Genomic DNA, 9930 nt, shown 5'->3' with positions numbered 1-9930 from the left:
TCAGCCCCACATCACACACACACAATTCTTATTGACTGAGCTACTTTTTGATTGGTTCTCATATGCACGCTATTTGCATGCGTAACGCCCACATACTTCCTCGTCAATTTGCTACGCCCCCACTAGAGGTAAATAAACCAAACTAAAGATAGACTAGCTGGCTAAAACTGTGGGGAGAAAAACTCTGTGATGGAGCTTTCTGAAAAGGAGATGGAGAAAGGAAACTGCAACATAGTAACGACCAGTTTAGGGATTAAAATAGGAGCAACTAGAAGAATTTTGAGCCTTTGTGTGAGGGGAGGATGTATTAGCGGTCTTGCCAATGGGCTTTCTGGGTAAAATACTCATTTACCAGCTAGCTAGTTTTAGCTTAGCTCCACAGCAATATCAGTTCCTATTGGCTGTAGTGACTATAACATTGTGGTAATAAAGTAATTTATAAGAGATGTTACAAAATGTTTTCTGTGGACTTTTTTTGTTGAAGATGTAAAACATGGATGTTGGTCTGATGTGTATCAGGAAGTGGAAGTCCAACATGTATGTTGGTCTGATGTGTATCAGGAAGTGGAAGTCCGACATGTATGTTGGTCTGATGTATATCAGGAAGTGGAAGTCCAACATGTATGTTGGTCTGATGTATATCAGGAAGTGGAAGTCCAACATGGATGTTGGTCTGATGTGTATCAGGAAGTGAATCCAGAAGCAGCACTGGAAGTATTTGTCCAATTATTCGAATCAATTGTTGACAAGCATTCTCCTGTTAAGAAATGAACGGTAAGAACTGCTAGAGCCCCCTGGTTTGATGAATAATTGAACAAATGGTATGATTCAATGTAGGCCGTCATTGTAAATAGGAATTTGTCTTTAATTGCCTTGTTAGATAAATACATAAATACACAAAAGAGGTGGCAAACAAGTCAGGCTGCTCAGCTGATTGGTTAACATACTGTCAATTTAGAAATGCTGTGAGTGAACTTAACAAAAAGAACAATAAATTATATTACCAAACCAAGATAAATTCCAAACAATAAAAAAACACTTTGGAGTACCTTAAATGGTATCATGGGCAGAAAACACAATTATTCTCCATCGTTCATTGAAGTTGATGGGTCATTTATAACAAAACTTTGTGATATTGCCAATCATTTCAATGGCTATTTCACTTCAAAAGTGGAAAAACTCACAAGTGAAATGACAACATTGAACAGTGAACCATAATATTTTTTTGTATAAAAGATCAAATAATGAAAGAGAAGGATTGCTGCTTTAAATTTGGTCAAGTCTGTGTGGGAGACGTGGAAAACTATTGTTAACCACCAATAATGATGAGCCACCAGGTATAGACAACCTGGATGGGAAACTATGGAGAATGCTAGCAGACTGTATTACCAGCAGGTATGGACAACCTGGATGGGAAACTATGGAGAATGGTAGCAGACTGTATTACCACAAGGTATAGACAACCTTGATGGGAAACTATGGAGAATGGTAGCAGATTGTATTACCACCAGGTATAGACAACTGGGAAACTATGGAGAATGAGCAGATTATACCACCAGGTAAGAAAGGGAAACTATGGAGAATCGTAGCAGACTGTATTACCACCAGGTATAGACAACCTGGATGGGAAACTATGGAGAATGGTAGCAGACTGTATTACCACAAGGTATAGACAACCTTGATGGGAAACTATGGAGAATGGTAGCAGACTGTATTACCACCAGGTATAGACAACCTGGATGGGAAACTATGGAGAATGGTAGCAGACTGTATTACCACCAGGTATAGACAACCTGGATGGGAAACTATGGAGAATGGTAGCAGACTGTATTACCACCAGGTATAGACAACCTTGATGGGAAACTATGGAGAATGGTAGCAGACTGTATTACCACCAGGTATAGACAACTTGGATGGGAAACTATGGAGAATGGTAGCAGACTGTATTGTCACCCCTATTTGCTACATCTTTAACCAAAGCCTAAAGGAGTGTGTCCACACGGGCGTGAAAGAAAGCTAAAGTCATTCCACTTCCTAAAAATAGGCCCTAACAGTTGTCCAATCAGTTTGCTGCCTGTTCTTAGTAAACTGATTGAGATAATTTTTGTTTGACCAAATGCAATGCTATTTTTCAGAGAACAAGTTATCTACTGACTTTCAGCATGCATATAGAGAAGGGCACTCAACTTGTACTGCACTGACTCAGATGACTGATGACTGGTTAAAAGAAATTGATAATAAGATGATAGTTTCTGTGCAGCCCTTTGATGTTATTGATCATGAATTGTTATTGAAGAAACTCACTTGCTATGGCAGTACATCACATGCCACCACATGGTTGCAGAGTTATTTATCCAATAGAACCCAGAGAATGTTCTTCAATGGAAACGTCTTTAACATCAGATATGTACAGTGCGGTATCCCTCAGGGCAGTTCCCTTGGGCCGTTACTCTTCTCTATTTTTTTAAAATAAATTATGACACCACAAAGCTAGAATGACTATGTATGATTCCATGCTCTATATGGCAGCACCCAAAGCCTGTGACCTCACTGACATTCTAAATAAGGAGTTACAGTCAGTATCAGAATGGGTAATAAACTGGTCTTAAATGCATCTAAAACTACTGTAAAAGCTGTTGTATTTGGTTCAAAACATATTCTTAAGACCTAAACCTCAACTGGAGTTGTGTATAAAGGTTGTGAGCATTGAGCAAGTTGAGGAAGCTAAACTCCTAGGTATAACATTGGACACTCAATTACCATGGTCAAGTCATATTGACTAAGTTGTTGTGAAGATGGGAGGGGTATATCTGTCATAAAAAGATGTTCTGCATTTTTTACACAAATGAACTGTACCAGTTATTCAGGCTCTGGTCTTGTCCTGTCTTGATTACTCTCCGGTAATATGGTCAGGTGATATGGTAATATGGTCAGGTGATATGGTAATATGCTCAGGTGATATGGTAATATGGTCAGGTGATATGGTCATGTGATTTGGTAATATGGTCAGGTGATATGGTCAGGTGATATGGTAATATGGTCAGGTGATACGGTAATATGGTCAGGTGATATGGTAATATGGTCAGGTGATATGGTAATATGGTCAGGTAATATGGTCTGGTGATACGGTCAGGTGATATGGTAATATGGTCAGGTGATATGATAATATGGTCAGGTGATATGATAATATGGTCAGGTGATATGGTAATACGGTCAGGTAATATGGTCTGGTGATACGGTAATATGGTCAGGTGATATGGTAATATGGTCAGGTGATACGGTAATATGGTCAGGTGATACGGTAATATGGTCAGGTGATACGGTAATATGATCAGGTGATATGGTAATATGGGCAAATGAAGCAAAGAAAGATCCAGCAAAGCTGCAGCTGGCTCAAAACAGAGCAGCGCCTTGCCCTTAACTGCACATACAGAACAAACAACATGCATGCCAGTCTTTCCTGGTTGAAGATTGATGAGAGAATAACTGCATCAATTCTTATTTTTGTGAGAAATATTGTGTGGAAATATCCAAATTGTCTGTATAATCAACTTACATATAGCTCTGACAACATACTTACCCCACCAGACTTGCCTCTGTTATACCCCTGAAAGGTGGAAATATACAAATAAATCCCACAGAGAATGTTTCACAAATGCACAAAATATCTTCTCTCAAGTTACATAGCTGTTACAATTGTTCAATAAACCAGTATTGTCTCATTATACATTACAATGGCTCAATTAATACATGTTTATTGTCCCTCTTTTTAATGTATAACCATCCTAATAACAAAGACAACATGTATAACCTTGTTTTCATTTTTAGATTACAACAACATTCAGTTTTCCATTGCTCCCATTCACCCACACACACAGGAGCTGAGCATACGGTCTCTGTCGGGCACGAAGTCGGTGAGCAGCCTTTTAGCAAGGTAGCTTGCAAAACGGCTAATGGCTCATTTCCAAGTTGTCTAAACATACAAATAACACATTTGACATTGTTTTAAACATGTTTGCTACTGACTAAATAACACACTGCAACATCTGTAACATTCTGACATGAACAAAAACATTTGAAATCGCGTTCATACCTAAAAGGAAGATATATGGAAATAAATGACATGCAGATATAGCTACGGCTTCAAGTCACTAATGAATGAGCTGGGAAGCCCCGAGCGCCCCGATATGAATTCTTAGGTAATCAATCAAAACTCAGATCAGACATCAATAGAGCATACAGATCGTATTATCAACATTTAGATACATTAAAAGCATATTTACTTATTGGTACACATTATGAGTCTGTATTATTATTTAGTTAGAATTAAAAGTGCCTTAATAATATCACACATGAGAAATGTCTGATTCCATTCTCCTTCCTGGCTATAATTTACTACATACAGGTCCCTCAAATGCCAACTGGACAAGCTGGGATTTTCGTTGCTGTGACATGCTCTGTGTTCAGAGTCTGTGTTCACTGAAAACGTACTTTAGGGGAAGACGGAATTTTCACACATTGCTGTAGAGGCCTCGAAAAAGGTTCATCATGTTTCAGTACCAACAGCACAGTCAGCAATGCTGCTGACAAAGGCACCGTCGTATCTTTGAAGAACACTGAGTGGGGGTCCATTCGGTGTTGGTTACTGTTGTTGGCAATTTTCATTGTGCAAGAATGTGCGAGCCACAATAAACTCTGCTTCTACTGGTTTAGTTCTGGTTAGCTCCAACAGGTCGTCAGGTGCTAGTGGCTGGGGTAACAGAGGTGCAGGTGCTTGTTGTGATGTTACACTCTTGCTGCAGGCGCTAGGCCCTGGCTCTTCTCCATCTTGTTGGTCAGCAGGTGGCATGGGGGATGGGCAGGTATTACAATTGCTGCTAGGGTCCTCAGGCTCGGTGGTCGGGCCTGTAGGCTGGTCGGTGAGCTTGGTATCGCTCTCAACATTGTGTTCTTCAGTTTTTGCTCTTGGCAGTGCCCAGCCATTTGTCGGTTATCCATGCTGACCAAAGCTTAGCCAACTAGCTATAATCATTCAGCGCGTCGCTTCCAAAACATATCGAATCTTGTAGCTACTAGCTAGCCTATTGTTAGCTGTAGCTGTCTGAAAAAGTGATCATCCTTTTCCCTTTCTGTGACAAAAATATCCTCCCTGGGATTCAATGAGCTTCCTAAATAAGATAATGAAGGCGGTACCTTATGACATTGCATGGCTAGATGCCCAATCAGAATGCATTTAGGGATTTTATTAAGTACTAAATATTACATTATTACATCCACCTACCTCACCGCTCCTTAGATCATGAGTTCTCACCTGGCATATAACATCTCTGTCCCGGTCTGCGCTACTGATAGGACCACCAGTGCTACATTGGCAGAACCGAACTGTCACGTCCTGGCCAGTATAAGGTTAATTGGTATTGTAGTTTGGTCAGGACGTGGCAGAGGGTATTCGTTTTATGTGGTTCTGGGTGGTGTGTTTGTTGAAGGGGCATTTGATTTAAGCATTCCGGGGTTTTTGGGCACTGTTTGGTTTTCATGTATTCTATGTTTAGTCTAGTGTGTCTGTTTCTATGTTTTGGTTAATTGGGGTTGGGACTCTCAGTTGAAGGCAGGTGTTGTCTATTTGCCTTTGATTGAGAGTCCCATATATTAGGGTGTGTTTGTCATTTGTGGGGAATTGTTGTGAGCACTGCTTTTTTGGTTTAGCCTGCTGCACTGTCATGTTGTGAGTCCTGTTCATGGTTTTGGTTTTTGGTTTTCCAGTGGATACTTTACTTGTTTTGTTAATTAAAGAAACATGAGTGTCCACACTTCCGCAGCGCCTTGGTCCGTCTCTCTCATGTATGACATTTTCAACGATGAGTACGACTTATTCTATGACACGAACAGGGTAATTCACATTCCATTTGTATTGTTTATGGGAAACAAAACTAGGGGAGGAGGGGGGGCACAAATACAAATTCTATCTGGGGAATCAATGCCACCACTAGAGGCGGCCCCAGACTCAGACTAGTTAACAAAGAACATAGGTTGAAAAGGAGTTTGATTGATACTGTCTGGTGTGTAAAGGTGAAGAAAAACAACATTTGATTGAATGTAGTTTTAATGAAATCACATGTAAATAACATTGATTCAACCACTGTGTGCCCAGTGGGAAGAGTCAACTCTGTATTTTTGAGGTTCGCTGCATGACTGTCTGTTTATGTCACAAGAGAGCTCTTCTGGCACCTTTTGGGTGTAGTGAGTTGCAATACAGTTACTGAGGTGAAGGATTAAACTGAAGCCTTAGTGGAAGGAAACTCTGTCACGGTTACTGAGGTGAAATATTAAGTTGTAGCCTTAGTGGAAGGAAACTCCATCAAGGTTACTGATTTATTCCAACCAATCAGGGCTCGGGGACACACTCCGGGCGTTAGAGGGTGTTTTGCCGTCTAGAGAAAATAACTGTTTGATGCTGATGGACCATTCACATGCTGTTTCCTTACTACATTACATTTACATTTTAGTCATTTAGCAGATGCTATTATCCAGAGCGACTTACAGTAGTGAATGCATACATTTCATACATTTTTTTCCCCATACTGGTCCCCCGTGGGAATCGAACCCACAACCCTGGTGTTGCAAACACCATGCTCTACCAACTGAGCCACACTAAAGTGTTGTGCGTCCCTAGGAATACCACACACCAATATTAAACCCTTCAATGGAAGCTGCTGTGTCCGCATGTGTGTGTGTTGGTGACCAAATTACAGTAATGGGCCTCAACATGTTGTTCTAACCAGACAACATTGTAGTGAGCATAAGTTAATTGCGGGTGAGGGCTCAGAAGCCAACCACTCAGACCAGCTCCAACTGTTTTTTTTATGGTCCTTCGTATCGCTGGATTCTGACCTGCTACATTTGAGATGTTTAGGTACCCTGAAGAGGAGTTAGTTGATCTCATCACGAGCCACTGGTCACCAACCACCTCAGCCCACACCGCCCCACGAAGCCGTCATGCACCTGAGGAAGATGAGCTGCAAGGCCTTACAACTCGATCTCATCTAAGAGACTACTACACTCCCTGCTCCAGGCCTCCTCAGAGGTCATGGAGCGACCACACCCTCTCCAGTTGGAAGCTACAGAGGGACTACGAGGCTCTATGAGAGGAAAGAGGTCAGGAGGTCATACCCGGCCTGAGTCATCGCCGCGGGAGCACCGTTACCGCCGCTATTCTCCTGACCGCCACTGCGCTAGGACCTCCCGGCTACCGGCTAGAGCCTTCATCATCGCATTACATCGTGTTGACGTTACTCCCCGAGTCAGCCCAATCACTCCCATAATTGTCTCCGCTTTAACCCCCCCTCCACCCCACGGCCAGAGCTATCGCCACGTCCCCTGGACTCTCACTACGTGCCGAGGTGGCCCAGCTACTCTACATCATATCTACCAGACTGCTGTGAGCATCACTTCCCCAAGAGGTGCCCCAGCAATGATGTGGTTATTTATTAGCTATAATAAAACCAACCGTTATAAATGATCCATCAATTATGTGGTATTCAGAAAGTATTCAGACCCATTGACTTTTTCCACATTTTGTTACGTTAGTCTTATTCTAAAATTGATTAAATACATTTTTTTCCTCATCAAACTACACACTTTTTTATTTTATTTAACCTTTGTTTAAATGGGCAAGTCAGTTAAGAACAAATTCTTATTTACAATGACGGCCTAGGAACAGTGGGTTAACTGCCTTGTTCAGGGGCAGAACGACAGATTTTTACCTTGTCAGCTCGATGATTCGATCTAGCAACCTTTCGGTTACTGGCCCAACACTCTAACCACTAGGCTACCTGCTGTCACAATACCCCATAATGACAAAGCGAAAACAGTTATTTTGACATTTTTGCAAACGTATTAAAAATTAAAAACAGATACCTTATTTACGTAAGTATTCAGAATTCTGAGCTCAGGTGCATCCTGTTTCCAATGATCATCCTTGAGATGTTTCTACAACTTGATTGGATATGATTTGGAAAGACACACCTGTCTATATAAGGTCCTACATTTGACAGTGCATGTCAGAGCAAAAACCAAGCCATGAGGTCGAAGGAATTGTACGTAGAGCTCAGAGACAGGATTGTGTTGAGGTACAGATCTGGGGAACGGTACCAAAACATTTCTGCAGCATTGAAGAACACAGTGGCCTCCATCATTCTTAAATGGAAGAAGTATGGAAACACCAAGACTCTTCCTAGAGCTGGCCACCTGGCCAAACTGAGCAATCGGGTGGAAAGGGCCTTGGTCCGGGAGGTGACCAAGAACCCAATGGTCACTCTGACAGAGCTCCAGAGTTTGTTTATGGAGATGGGAGAACCTTCCAGAAGGACAACCATCTCTGCAGCACTCCACTAATCAAGCCTTTATGGTAGAGTGGCCAGTCTTCAGTAAAAGGCACATGACTGCCCACTTCGAGTTTGTCTAAGGTTGAAGAGGCGCTCCAAAAAGCTACTAAATGATTGAGGTACCTGAGTAGTCCAAAAAATAGTCACCCAAGGTAGTCAGTAGTCAGTACAAAATGTTTTGAATACCATGGCTGAGAGTATAAATCTGGTCCTGCTGTTGAGGTTGTAGGAGGAATATTGAATTCAGAACAAAAGCCTTGTCCTCCGACAAAGTAGGCAGCCTTTCCCTGATGTCGTGCTTTCTTGTTCGTTGGCCACAAATTGTTCCTCTTCTCTATGTCCTCCGGGCTGAGATGCTCAGCGAAACGCAGACCATGGCTCTGAAGGAATGCGTTTTTTTCCCTAGCAGCTTTCCAGACAGCATCCCTGTAGAATCTGCCGTTTTGCTGTTTCTTCTTGCCGAGGCAATGCACAATGTCAATTGTATCAGCAACTTTGTTTTTCTCTGCAGGCATAACTTATTGGCAGATGCGGATAGCCTCAAGCCTCACATCCTCATTCTCCACCTCGTGCACACCATAGAGTCTTAGGATCCATCTTCTTGTGTATTGTTCCAGATCAGTGAGATGTCTATGGTTCCACCTTTTCCACACTTTTTTCAACTTTAGGCACTTTCATTTTCACATCCTTGATTATACTACATGCAAACTCCAGTCTTTTTCCAGCCTTCGATTACCATGGTGTTTACGCCTACCATTTTCTCAATGGCGTTGATGAGTAATGAGAGGGTAGCCACGAAGTGCATGTTGTTTTCTTGGAAACTGGAAGTTTGCACGGAGTAACCGCTAAAGAGGGGAACTCATAATCTTCAACAGCTGTCGAAGTGTGAGATTTTCCATATAGGGCAAGCATAGCGAAAGCAGTTGTCTTTAACAAGCACGTTAATCTCTTGTTGCTTAGCAACAGAACGGCTAGTATATTCCTTTCTCTTTCTGTGAAGACTTCGCATGGACAAGCCGAAATAAATTATCCAGTTATCATTCCAATCACAGGGAAGTTCTTCATATCCTGAACAAATAAAACCAATGATAGGAATGACTGGAAACTACTTTTATTTTTTTTAATTATGGTGAGCAGCCATCTTGGCCCTCCCAGCAATAAACAGCGTCTCTGCGAGCATATGAACTCGGTAGCACAGACTAGATCCATATTTTTGTGTATTTATTTTTATTTTTTTCACCTTTATTTAACCAGGTGAAGTAGAGAAATACTGCATTGTGGGACGATATCCGGAAATAAGTTAATAAATATGTAATAACGCAAAAATAACTCTTTGTACTTATAGGTAACCAGATCGTGACTACAATGAATTTACTAAATCTTTAACCACACTGTGTTGTTACATTGAGTTTTGCTTCCTACTCTTTATGGCAGCCCCCGATCTCTCTGATTCAGAGGGGTTGTGTTAAATGCGGAAAACATATTTCAGTTGAATGCATTCAGTTGTACAACTGACTCGGTGTCGCCCTTTCCCTTTAACTTTTTG

The sequence above is a fragment of the Salmo salar genome, chromosome ssa02, assembly GCF_905237065.1.
Source record: "Salmo salar chromosome ssa02, Ssal_v3.1, whole genome shotgun sequence".
Taxonomy (NCBI): domain Eukaryota; kingdom Metazoa; phylum Chordata; class Actinopteri; order Salmoniformes; family Salmonidae; genus Salmo; species Salmo salar.
The sequence above is the reverse complement of the archived record's forward strand: the minus strand, read 5'-3'. Positions refer to the sequence as shown.